This window comes from Porites lutea, chromosome 1 (genome assembly GCF_958299795.1).
Source record: "Porites lutea chromosome 1, jaPorLute2.1, whole genome shotgun sequence".
Classification (NCBI taxonomy): Eukaryota; Metazoa; Cnidaria; class Anthozoa; order Scleractinia; family Poritidae; genus Porites; species Porites lutea.
The window spans coordinates 13,841,442-13,852,094 of NC_133201.1; positions in this window are offsets into that span (position 1 = coordinate 13,841,442).

Consider the following 10,653-nt stretch of genomic DNA (forward strand, 5'->3'; position numbering starts at 1 on the left):
GCAAATTTGTTCAATTTTACGTTTCTCCTGGTCGATTTCGGAAAAGTGTTGTGTTCATCTGCGAATGAGCTCCGGCAAAACTCAAATGCTTCTTATAGAGAAGACTGTATTCCACACATATTGACTGTTTTGTTAGAGATTCATCGCGTTTACATTTGACCTTTGCCGCCCGCCTTTTGTCTTTTGTCTGTCATTCGTAAACAATAGCTAGAACAATGAAACTACTCGGTCGACCAATTAGCGCTTCTGACCGGATTCCGGACAGATTCTGCGTCATCAGTATGGAATTTCTGTCGCTGAGTCGCAGACCTTCCTCCTCGCGAAACGTCCCTCAGCGGCGATGAGCGAGGAGAAACGTCTGCTGTTCGCAGGCTACGTATAGACAAACGAAGAAATGTCACAAATGAACGCAGAAGCTGTTGTTCTTGACAACACGAAGAAGGCTTTTTTTCGGTTTGACAGTTTTTACCGGGTAAAGCTTTGTTTGTTTAACCGGAATTTATCGATGAAACTGGTGGAAAAGTATTTTTGTAGAATGATGATGTGAACTGCGGAAGTACAAATTTAAATAAAGATATGATCGTCGCAGTGGTACTTGTAATTTAAGCAACAGCAAATTAACCCGAAACAAATTTCGGGACGTCAACCGATTCGAACCTATCGCCTTTTTTCGGTTTAATTTGCAATTGCTTAAATTGCAACTACCACTGCGACGATCATATTTTCATTTAAATTTGTATTTCCGCAGTTCACATCATCATTCTGTGTTTCATTCCTTTCACGGGTGAAGATGAACTCAGCAAATTGGCCCACTCCCAATGTATGGCGGGTCTTCATAGCTCAATTGGTTAGAGCACTGCAGCGCTAACGAAGAAGCCATGGGTTCAAATCCCGGTCATCCCGTTGAAGCCCCTAAATTTTCTTTCGGGTTAATTTGCAATTGCTTAAATTGCAACTACCCGTTTACGACGATCATATCTTCATTTAAAAAAGTATTTTGTTTACAAATGCATTACTTTATTTAGCTGGTATGTTCATAAATAAGCTTAAAAACTGATTAAATGTTTGTTTGTTTTTTCTTATTTTAGAAAGAATGGTTTCAAATACAGAAAGAATTTTCAACTCCGACTTTTTGATGAAATGTTCCCGCAAGAGCTTCAAATGCCTTTAAAAGTTTTATTCAATGGACCCTGAGATAAATCCTCCGCCGTTCGGCCATTTGTGTGCCAAAATTGTTAATTATCTCACAGTTTTAGTAGATACTAAAACAATTATTCCATTATTCACCTCACCTCTATCCAGCTACTCTTCAGTGAATAATTAGAGAGAGAAATTTAGCCAGGCCTTAAGGCAAACCCTCCGTTTAAATTCTTATAATAAATGCAATTAAAGGGACTGAGACACGCTTCTGCGCATGTGCAGCGTTTTGATTTCTGGTCTGGCATTCACTTTAAGCATTCACTGGCGAAAAATGTCTACGCATGCGCCGCGACATAAATCACGTGGTCGATTTCCGGCAAAGTCATTGGCTTAGAGGCAAAATCGCCGCGAAATGTTGTCAACATGAAAGAAGAAATGGCAGCTTTTTTTGTTAGTGGTAGTGTTGTGGTTTTGTTGCCACTGTGAGAGATTGAAAATTATTTTGGTCGAAATTTTTAGTGATATGTGTTGTCTAGTAGGTAGTGGATCCCTAAACTGTCAGACAAACACTCTGGCTCCATCCATTAAACCGAGATCGCCGTTGCGATCGCTGGATGCGAGGTGAGGACATGCTAAAAAGGTGGATAATTTTCTCCTTTTATGTTTAGTGTAAGTCTTGTGCAACTCGGTACAACAAGAAATTATACAGCAGTGGACGAAAAGTTCTTGGGGTTTGTTTTGGTATATGAATTAGCGTGTGCCAAGTTGCACGAAAGCGGCAGTTTTGTAAAACGTATAGACCCTTTTTGTGCTATAAATCGACACGATTGTGTTCTACAGCTTGGCTGCCATTCGGTTTGCCCACACTGCAAACATTTAGACACCTTTGAATTTTTATGCGTAGTTCAAGTTAAACGCAACATAGTACTACACAACAGAAAAGTAAAAAGCAGAGGGATAAATTTACGCTGTGGCTATATGGCCGATAATGTATCGGTCAAATCGAAGCTTCAACATGCCCCCCCCGGGCATACCTCGGGCATTTGACACTTTTGCAGTCCCGGGGAGGAGGGAATTTGATTATTAGAGTCTTCCAGGGGGTGGGGAATTTGATCCCCATGCTTTAGGGGTGGGGAGTTTGAACTGCACCCTCGATTTCATGTGAAATCTTTGGCGTAGCGAGCTATCATTGGGGACGCGGTGTTACAGGATTTTCGTGGAAAAGATTGTGCCTTTATGGCTAATTTGTTACGAGGAAAGGGCTTAAACAACCTTTGTGCCGTATTTGAAGTACTTAAATTTTAAAATTTTTAATATTGGATTCAGGCTTTGAATGTATGAATGTATTTTATTGTTGTGGTTACAATGAAATACAATACCAATACCGGCGATTCAATACAACAACATAAAATAAAATAAAATTAAATAAAATTAAAAAAACGGTCAACACGTGGTCAACTACTTTGACCTACTGCAAGTATGTTAATTAATAAGGTGAGTGATGATGCATGTTAGTGAAATGGTCATGATGTAGTAATCTCAATGGGTGGGATCTTTTTTTATAGAATGCTTTGTATGTTGCCTGACGAACAAAAGCTGAGCATTGATTCGAAAGATTCCAGCTAATCTAAACTACAACATGTCGTGATCCTGATCAAACCAGCCGGTTTTGTGGGATTTCTATATCATATTTTTGTTGGTCGCGAGTCTTTGGATGTTCGTGTGTCACAAAACATGATTTCCTCCTCTGAGCCCAGCGCAAATCAAACACTAGACTTGAGATCTGTAAAGCATTTCAGGATCGCTTGACTTTTCTTAATCGACTTATGATAGTTTAGATTAGCTGGAACCTTTCGATTTTGTGAAATTTACTGAGAATAACGGACTGCCGGCCATTTAGTGTTTTGAAAACCTTGACCGGCAGTCGAGCTGAAAAGTGTCACAAAACATGGTTCAGCGTAAACGAAACATTAGACTTGAGAGTGTAAAGCATTTCAGGATCGCTTGACTTTTCTAAATCGACGTATGATAGTTTACATTAGCTGGAATATTTCGATTTTGTGAAATTTACTAAGAATATAGAACTGCCGACCATTTAGTATTTTGAAAACCTTGACCGGCAGTCGAGCTTCAAAAATTTCCAAGTGTCACAAAACATGATTTCCTCCTCTGAGCCCAGCGCAAATCAAACACTAGACTTGAGATCTCTAAAGCATTTTAGGATCGCTTGACTTTTCTAAATCGACATATGATAGTTTAGATTAGCTGGAATCTTTCGATTTTGTGAAATTTACTCAGAATATAGAACTGCCGGCCATTTAGAAAACCATTTTGAAAACCTTGACCGGTTACCGGCCATATAGCCACAGCGATAAATTTAATTTAGCTTGCACCTAGTTACAGGAGAGAGGTAGCTTACCATTTCGGCTGCATTTTCATTGATCAAGACAAAAATATTCTGACTGCTAAATCTGAACTATACATAGTTTATCGCAGAGGTTTGCGCTTGGTTTAAGTTTCCTGCTTCTCGGTACAACGGAAAATTATAAAGCGGGGAAAGCCATATTCTTTGACTTTGTTTTGGCATATAAATTAACTTGTACCGAGTGGCAAGGGGAAGCGGCAGTTTTGTATTAAAAGCGTACTGTCCCACTTTTGATGCCTATTAAAATTCGACGCGATTTTGACCAATCGAACAATTCATTTTTATGTTAAACCTGAGGTTATAGCACTGTGTACTTTGGACAGAAGGTGAGAGTCTTGTAAAATGCTAAAATAGATCCTTTCGGTTCTGAAAAATTTTTCTTTTGATCGAACCAACTAATGTCAAGGTTACCTATGCTAGAAATTTTCTGTTGACACTGTGTACGGCTGTCAAGCTTGCAATTAAAAGGATCGACGATCCGATTAAAGTATTCTGTTAAAAATTTGATTTGGAATCATCCAAAACAATCACAAACGTTTGGGTTCTCTGTGTTTTAATACCTCTCTGCTTGCTAATAACATCTTAGAGGGAGGGTGGATAATGTGTCTTTCGTTTGAATGGCTTCTCTAGCAGGCAAGCTCTGTTTCTAAATTTCCTGTCTAAACATTTAGGCGTGTTAAGTGAAAGATAACCAGCTGCAAAGGAATCATCTTTTCAAGGGTAAAAGATATGGCAAGTTTTCTGAAGGTAGTCACTCCCTTCAAAAAGAAAAATGAACTTACGGAAATTTGTAGCTTGGGTAACATTTGACATTTGTTTTCTTTGGTCAATGGTGTTTTTGACAAAATTGTTAAAACTTTTAGTTGGATCATCTTGATGAATAGTACTTTGGAGTATGACATACAGTTTCCTACTTCAAGGTTGAGCTTTCAAAACAAGTTCACATAATTATGTTGGTTAACAAATGTTGAGACACGCTTTTATTTAATTTTTATAAACTCACTGTAATTACCTGTATAGTAAAAACCTGTGACTAAGAACCTGTATGGCTAACATTTGTCAGCTAGCTAGGCCCCTCTATGCAAGAAGCTGTTGAGGCTAAAATTTGAAACAGGTTATTATTTTCTAAAATCTATAAAAACATTCAGTACACTTGGGCAATTAAGATAAGTCAACTTTCAGGATCCTCTTTGGAGACATAGGTGACTCATCACTCCAACTACCATTTTATGGTGTGATGATGTTTTATAAGGAATATGCTGAACACCACTAAATACTCTTAGCAGTACAATGTATTTTTCTAGGAAACTATTTAAAAGAACCAACATAGCCTAAATTTGTGCTAATTTCCATTACGGGGAAAAAATGCAGGTTTTTTGTCAGGGGTTTTTATTGCTTAATTATTATTTTAACCCCAAATTTATAACCAAGTCCTGATAAATGCATGGGTTTACTACAGTATATATTTGAAGAGGTTGTTGCTGAGCGAAGAATTAAGTTCATACAATGTATATGAAGTATAGTTTCTTTTTACTGTTGAATCAATAAAAAGGCAGTAAAATATTGACATATACTTATTTATTTACTTTTTCAGAGAAGATGAACTTGATCCTGAATCAAACAAAGTGTAGCTAACTTAGCAAAGTGTTCTGATGATACGTGTGTAAGAAACTATGGATTTCAAGTACCTATGTGTGGTAAGAGTAAAATAAAATCAATAAAAATCTTAAAAATCGTATTCATGGAAAGATCTGAGCTTTTTACTTCTTTGTAGCGGTTCAGCATGTACGCTAATTACTTGAGCAATCAAAACAAAGTCATGAATATTCCAACCAACATGTTCTCCGCTTCTACATGCAAGGTGACGTGTTATTTTAATTTATTTGCCCGCAAGTAAAGTAAGTAAGTAAGTAACTTTATTGCAGTGTAAGTCGTTCTAGCTTGACACACTAAAGAATAAAAAGGAAAGAAAACTAACTGCAAAACTTTGGACCAGTCGGATTATTAAGTAATAAGCCAATGCAATACTTTGAAGCGTTCAATAGTGTAATATGCATTTATGATTAAGTGCGCCCCTTGGGACGTTCAAGTCTTGCCAGTCTGTTTTGCTAGGATAGCATTTTCCTCCGTTATTCGGTAATAACATTGCTAAATACGAAGATAATGACCTCAAGGCATCTAGTGTTTTTGTGCAGAATTAAGCCGTCGAAAAGCGGAAACATATTAATTATAGCCCGAAAAGTAAGTAAGTTCAAAGTCGCATCCGATAAACCAAAACGCAAACATTGCAGAAAGCGAATCTCGCAGGAACAAGAGGAAAAGGAGAATACTAAAAATTCCAGGCCATTTAAACAAATGCCGTATAGGAGGGCTCCAGTTTTTCTTCTTTCTCCCAGAATAAACACACGACAGACGACTTTGCCGCCATGTTGAATTTACTCTATGTCACGTGGACTGGTATCGACCAATCAGACATAAATAGACTCCGCGGACTTTAATTACGCCTCAGACAACAGGGCTTTGAAACCAATCGACTTCACAACTCATTTAATGAATTCGTCAATCGCCATGGTCTTATCGTCGAGAAGAATGGTGCAGCCCTTTGGGAGATGAGATTAGCAATCCAGGCTTAAATTGCACCATCATATCCTTACATTGCTTATTTATTACTTGGATTTTTATTTCAGTTGTATATTGGTACGTGTGCGCAGGCAATTCAATTTTGGGCGCGTGCATTATTTATTTATTTAAGGTGGCTGAACACAGATTTGCGGGTGGTCAGCGGTAATTCGTGTGACGGCGTGTGTTTTTAATTAGACAAACAAACTTGGTGGCGAAAAAGCAATGGTACACAGAAGACGATTTCTCAAAATCTACTCATTAAAATTTTGAGATATTTGGCAGGAGTTTTACTTTTATCGTATTTTAAATATTGAGAACTTTAAAATGAATCAGTCAATCTCATGAACTGTGCATGTGCGGGCCGAAGCTCAAAAATTGAAAAATTCTGCAGAATATTTCAAGATTGACCCGGGTAAAAAAAGATGGCGGCTGCAAGTGGCAGAGGCGGCCATGGCGGTAAACGAAGGAACTCGGGTCGCAAAAACACGATTTCTTACCTGAAACAGTGCAAAAGAGAGTTGTTTAAAAACCCTCAACGTACTTTCCTCTAAAATAATATATTTCAGTCTTGGCTTACAGCGAAATTCGAGGCAGGATGTGAATGTTCTAGTGACAGCGATTTCGCGGCACGTTCGTTGTCTCTTGAATATCGGAGAAGGTAAGTCTTGCTTTTCTTGCCTGATGATTTAACCGTTAAAGATTATTTTTGTCAATGAGTCATATTTATTAGGCCCTGCCAGGGTAAATTCCGACAAGCGACAGCGCGTGAAAGGAAATCGCGACAAGAGACAACCTCCCTCGGCCAAATTGCGACAGTGATGGCAAAGCTAGACTGCGAGCAGTCTCTTACTTTTCTTTGCAAAGTTACTGCACGCGAAACCTAAGTACGCGAGCGGCAAAGCCGCGAGCCGCGAGAAACGAGTGCGTAATCCCTTATTGTAATAATAACGTCGTTGTTTGCTATCGCGCTGGATGAGGTAAGAACTAGACAGATTTTAAGAGAAAAGGCGGACTGCAAGCAGTCTAAGGCAAAGCCAAAGCCGACAATAAGCGACAAGCATTTATAAACACCGACACGAAACGTTTTAAAATTCAGCGGCGACATGGGACTCCCCCCCCGCCTGGCAGGGCTTCATTTATGGTCATATTTATGTCACTTGCACGAAGACAGGCAAAAGACAGGCAATTCCGTTTGAATGGTGATTATTGATAAAAACTTATTTTCCTTAAAGGGTCACAGGCGTAGATCACAGGGGACCGGTGAAATAAGAGGTTTAGAACGGTGCAGGTCTACTGCCACAGACGTCAACTCCAGTTAAACCTTTGGGTCAGCCCTGGTAAGTACTACATGCTAGCACACCATATAGTCGTGCAACATAAATTAAATGAACATTGTGTACAACGTCTTGTAAGTAGTACGCATTTCTCAAAACTCCCCTTTACTGTACTTTCTACTCCTCGCTTGTCCTTTGTGCCATTTTATGTCCTTTTATGTACTTATTCGTCCTCTTCCGTCCTAACTAGTAATTTCTGTCCGTACTAGTCCTTTTAGGTCCATATTAGTCCTTTTGTGTCCTTACTAGTCCTTTAGTATCCCTACTAGTCCTTTTTCCGTCCTTTTATGTCCTCATTAGTCCATTTCTGTCCTTATTAGTCCTTTTCTGTCCTTACTAGTCCTTTTGTGTCCTTACTAGTCCTTTTAGGTCCATATTAGTCCTTTCCTGTCCTTACCAGTCCTTTAGTATCCCTACTAGTCCTTTTCCGTCCTTTTATGTCATTATCAGTCCATTTCTGTTCTTATTAGTCCTTTTGTGTCCTTAATAATAATAATAATAATAATAATAATAATAATAATGATAATAATAATAATAATAACAATAATGGAATTTATATAGCGCTTATACATCGCTGTTCTGAGCGCTTTACAATGTAAAAAAGGACATAACAATATCAATAAACACAAGCTTACATATAACCGTACTGTACACAACTTAAAAAGGAAAGAAAACAAAAACAAAAACAAATATAACGAAACTAAATGTCATATACCTTTTTTAAAAGAAACGTTTTCAACTTAGATTTAAAAAGATTAACATCAGAACAAGCTCGAATTTCAAAGGGGAGCTTGTTCCATAGTCGGGGGGCAGCAACGGAAAACGCTCGCTGGCCATAAGTTTTCATGTTAAAATTTGGTTCTTCAAGGCGTAAATGATCCCTTGATGACCGTAATGTCCTTGCTTGATGGTAAAATTTTAAAATATCTTCAAGATATCGGGGACCGGAGCCATTCAATGCTTTAAAAGTTATTAAAATTTATTTTAAAAACAATTCTCTCCTCAACAGGAAGCCAGTGAAGATCTCTTAGAGTCTCGGTGATGTGATCTCGTTTTTTGAGACCGGCGATAATTCGAGCAGCCGCATTCTGAACGGACTGCAACCTAGCTATGTCCCGTTTTTGGGCACCAAAAAAGAAGAGAATTACAAAAGTCCAACTTCGAGCTAACAAAACTGTGAATTAGAATTTCTGTGGTACTTGTACTGATGTATTTTCTTATTTTAGAAATATTTCGTATGTGATAGAAGACACCCTTAACTATTGTATTAACATGAGGTGAAAGTGACATTGTGTCGTCAAAAATCACGCCAAGATTGCGAGCCTGTTGAGAGGGCCTGATGTTTTCCATGCCAACAGAAATCGAGGGCGGGGGCAACGAATGACGAAAACGGGAGTGCAGAAAGAGACATTCTGATTTATCATTGTTAAGCTTTAACTTGTTGACAGTCATCCACAAATTGATGTCAGCAACGCAGTTCTCAAGACGTTGTTTTGCAGCCACTAGATCAGAGGTGTCATTGCAAGTAAAAGATGTATAAAGCTGCGAGTCATCAGCATAAAAGTGAAACGGCAAGCCATGCTCACGAACAATATCACCCAGTGGAGTTGTATACAATAAGTAAAGTATGGGGCCTAGGACCGAACCTTGAGGCACACCCCAATGAAGGGGTCGTACCGTGGACGAAGCGTCGTCTACTTTGACAAGCTGAGTACGGTCTGTAATGTAAGATCTTAGCCAATCCAGGGCTTTTCCTTTGATACCGAGCCTAGAGGAGAGTCTACCTAGAAGAATTTTATGATCAACCGTATCAAAGGCTGCAGAAAGATCCAATAGCAAAAGCAAAACACCGCGATGACTATCGATGGTTTTGAGGATATCATCCTGTACTCGAATCAGAGCTGTTTCACAGCTATGATTAGCTTTATAAGCAGACTGAAGTTCCTCTTTTAATCCATTTGAACATAAATATTCTTAGAGTTGCGTAGCCGCTACTTTTTCTGTCGCCTTGGACACAAGCATGAAGTTCGATACCGGTCTGAAGCTTGGATAGAGCTCGGTGTTAAGGGACGGTTTTTTAAGAAGAAGAGAAAAAAAACCCTTTTCATAGGCAGAGGAACTTCACCACTTTCTAAGGAGCAATCTTCTTTTTTATGATTGGTACCAAATCAGAAAAGCACAACTTATAAAGTAAGTTAGAGGGAATCGGGTCTAGAGGGCACGACTTCCTAGCCATTTTAGTAATTAATTTGCTCAGTTCGACAGCAGTAGTCGGCTTGAGCTGGTTAAACTCACATTAAATAGAGGAATTATCAGAACGGGAAAAACGGAAAGGGATATCAGGCAGTGCCAAAGAGTCTAGATTCGATCGAATTGTGGCAATCTTGCTTGAAAAAAAATCCGCGAAGTTGTTGCTTAATTCTTTTGCAGACTCGCAAGAAGTAGTCCTTTTAGGTTTATATTAGTCCTTTTGTCCTTACTAGTCCTTGAGTATCTTTACTAGTCCTTTCCCGTCCTTACTAGTCCTTTTCCGTCCTTTTATGTCCTTATTAGTCCTTTTCTGTCCTTACTAGTCCTTTCCCGTCCTTACTAGTCCTTTCGGGTCCATATTAGTCCTTTCCTGGCCTTACCAGTCCTTTAGTATCCCTACTAGTCCTTTTCCGTCCTTTTATGTCCTTATTAGTCCATTTTTGTCGTTATTAGGCTTTTGTGTCCTTACTAGTTCTTTTGTGTCCTTACTAGTCCTTTTGTATCCTTACTAGTCCTTTTCTGTCCTTACTAGTCCTTTTAGGTCCATATTAGTCCTTTTGTGTCCTTACCAGGGGGCCCCCCTGGTCCTTACTATTCCTTTAGTATCCCTACTAGTCCATTTCCGTTCTTATCTGTCCTTTTCTGATCTTACTAGTCCTTTTGTGTCCTTTTCCATCCTTTTCTGTCATTATTAGTCCTTTTCTGTCGTTAGTAGTCCTTTTGTGTCCTTTTCCATCCTTTTCTGTCCTTATTTGTCCTTTTCTGTCCTTACTAGTCCTTTTGTGTCCTTTTCCATCCTTTTCTGTCCTTATTAGTCCTTTTCTGTCCTTACTAATCCTTTTCCGTCCTTTTATGTCCTTATTAGTCCTTTTGTGTCCTTAC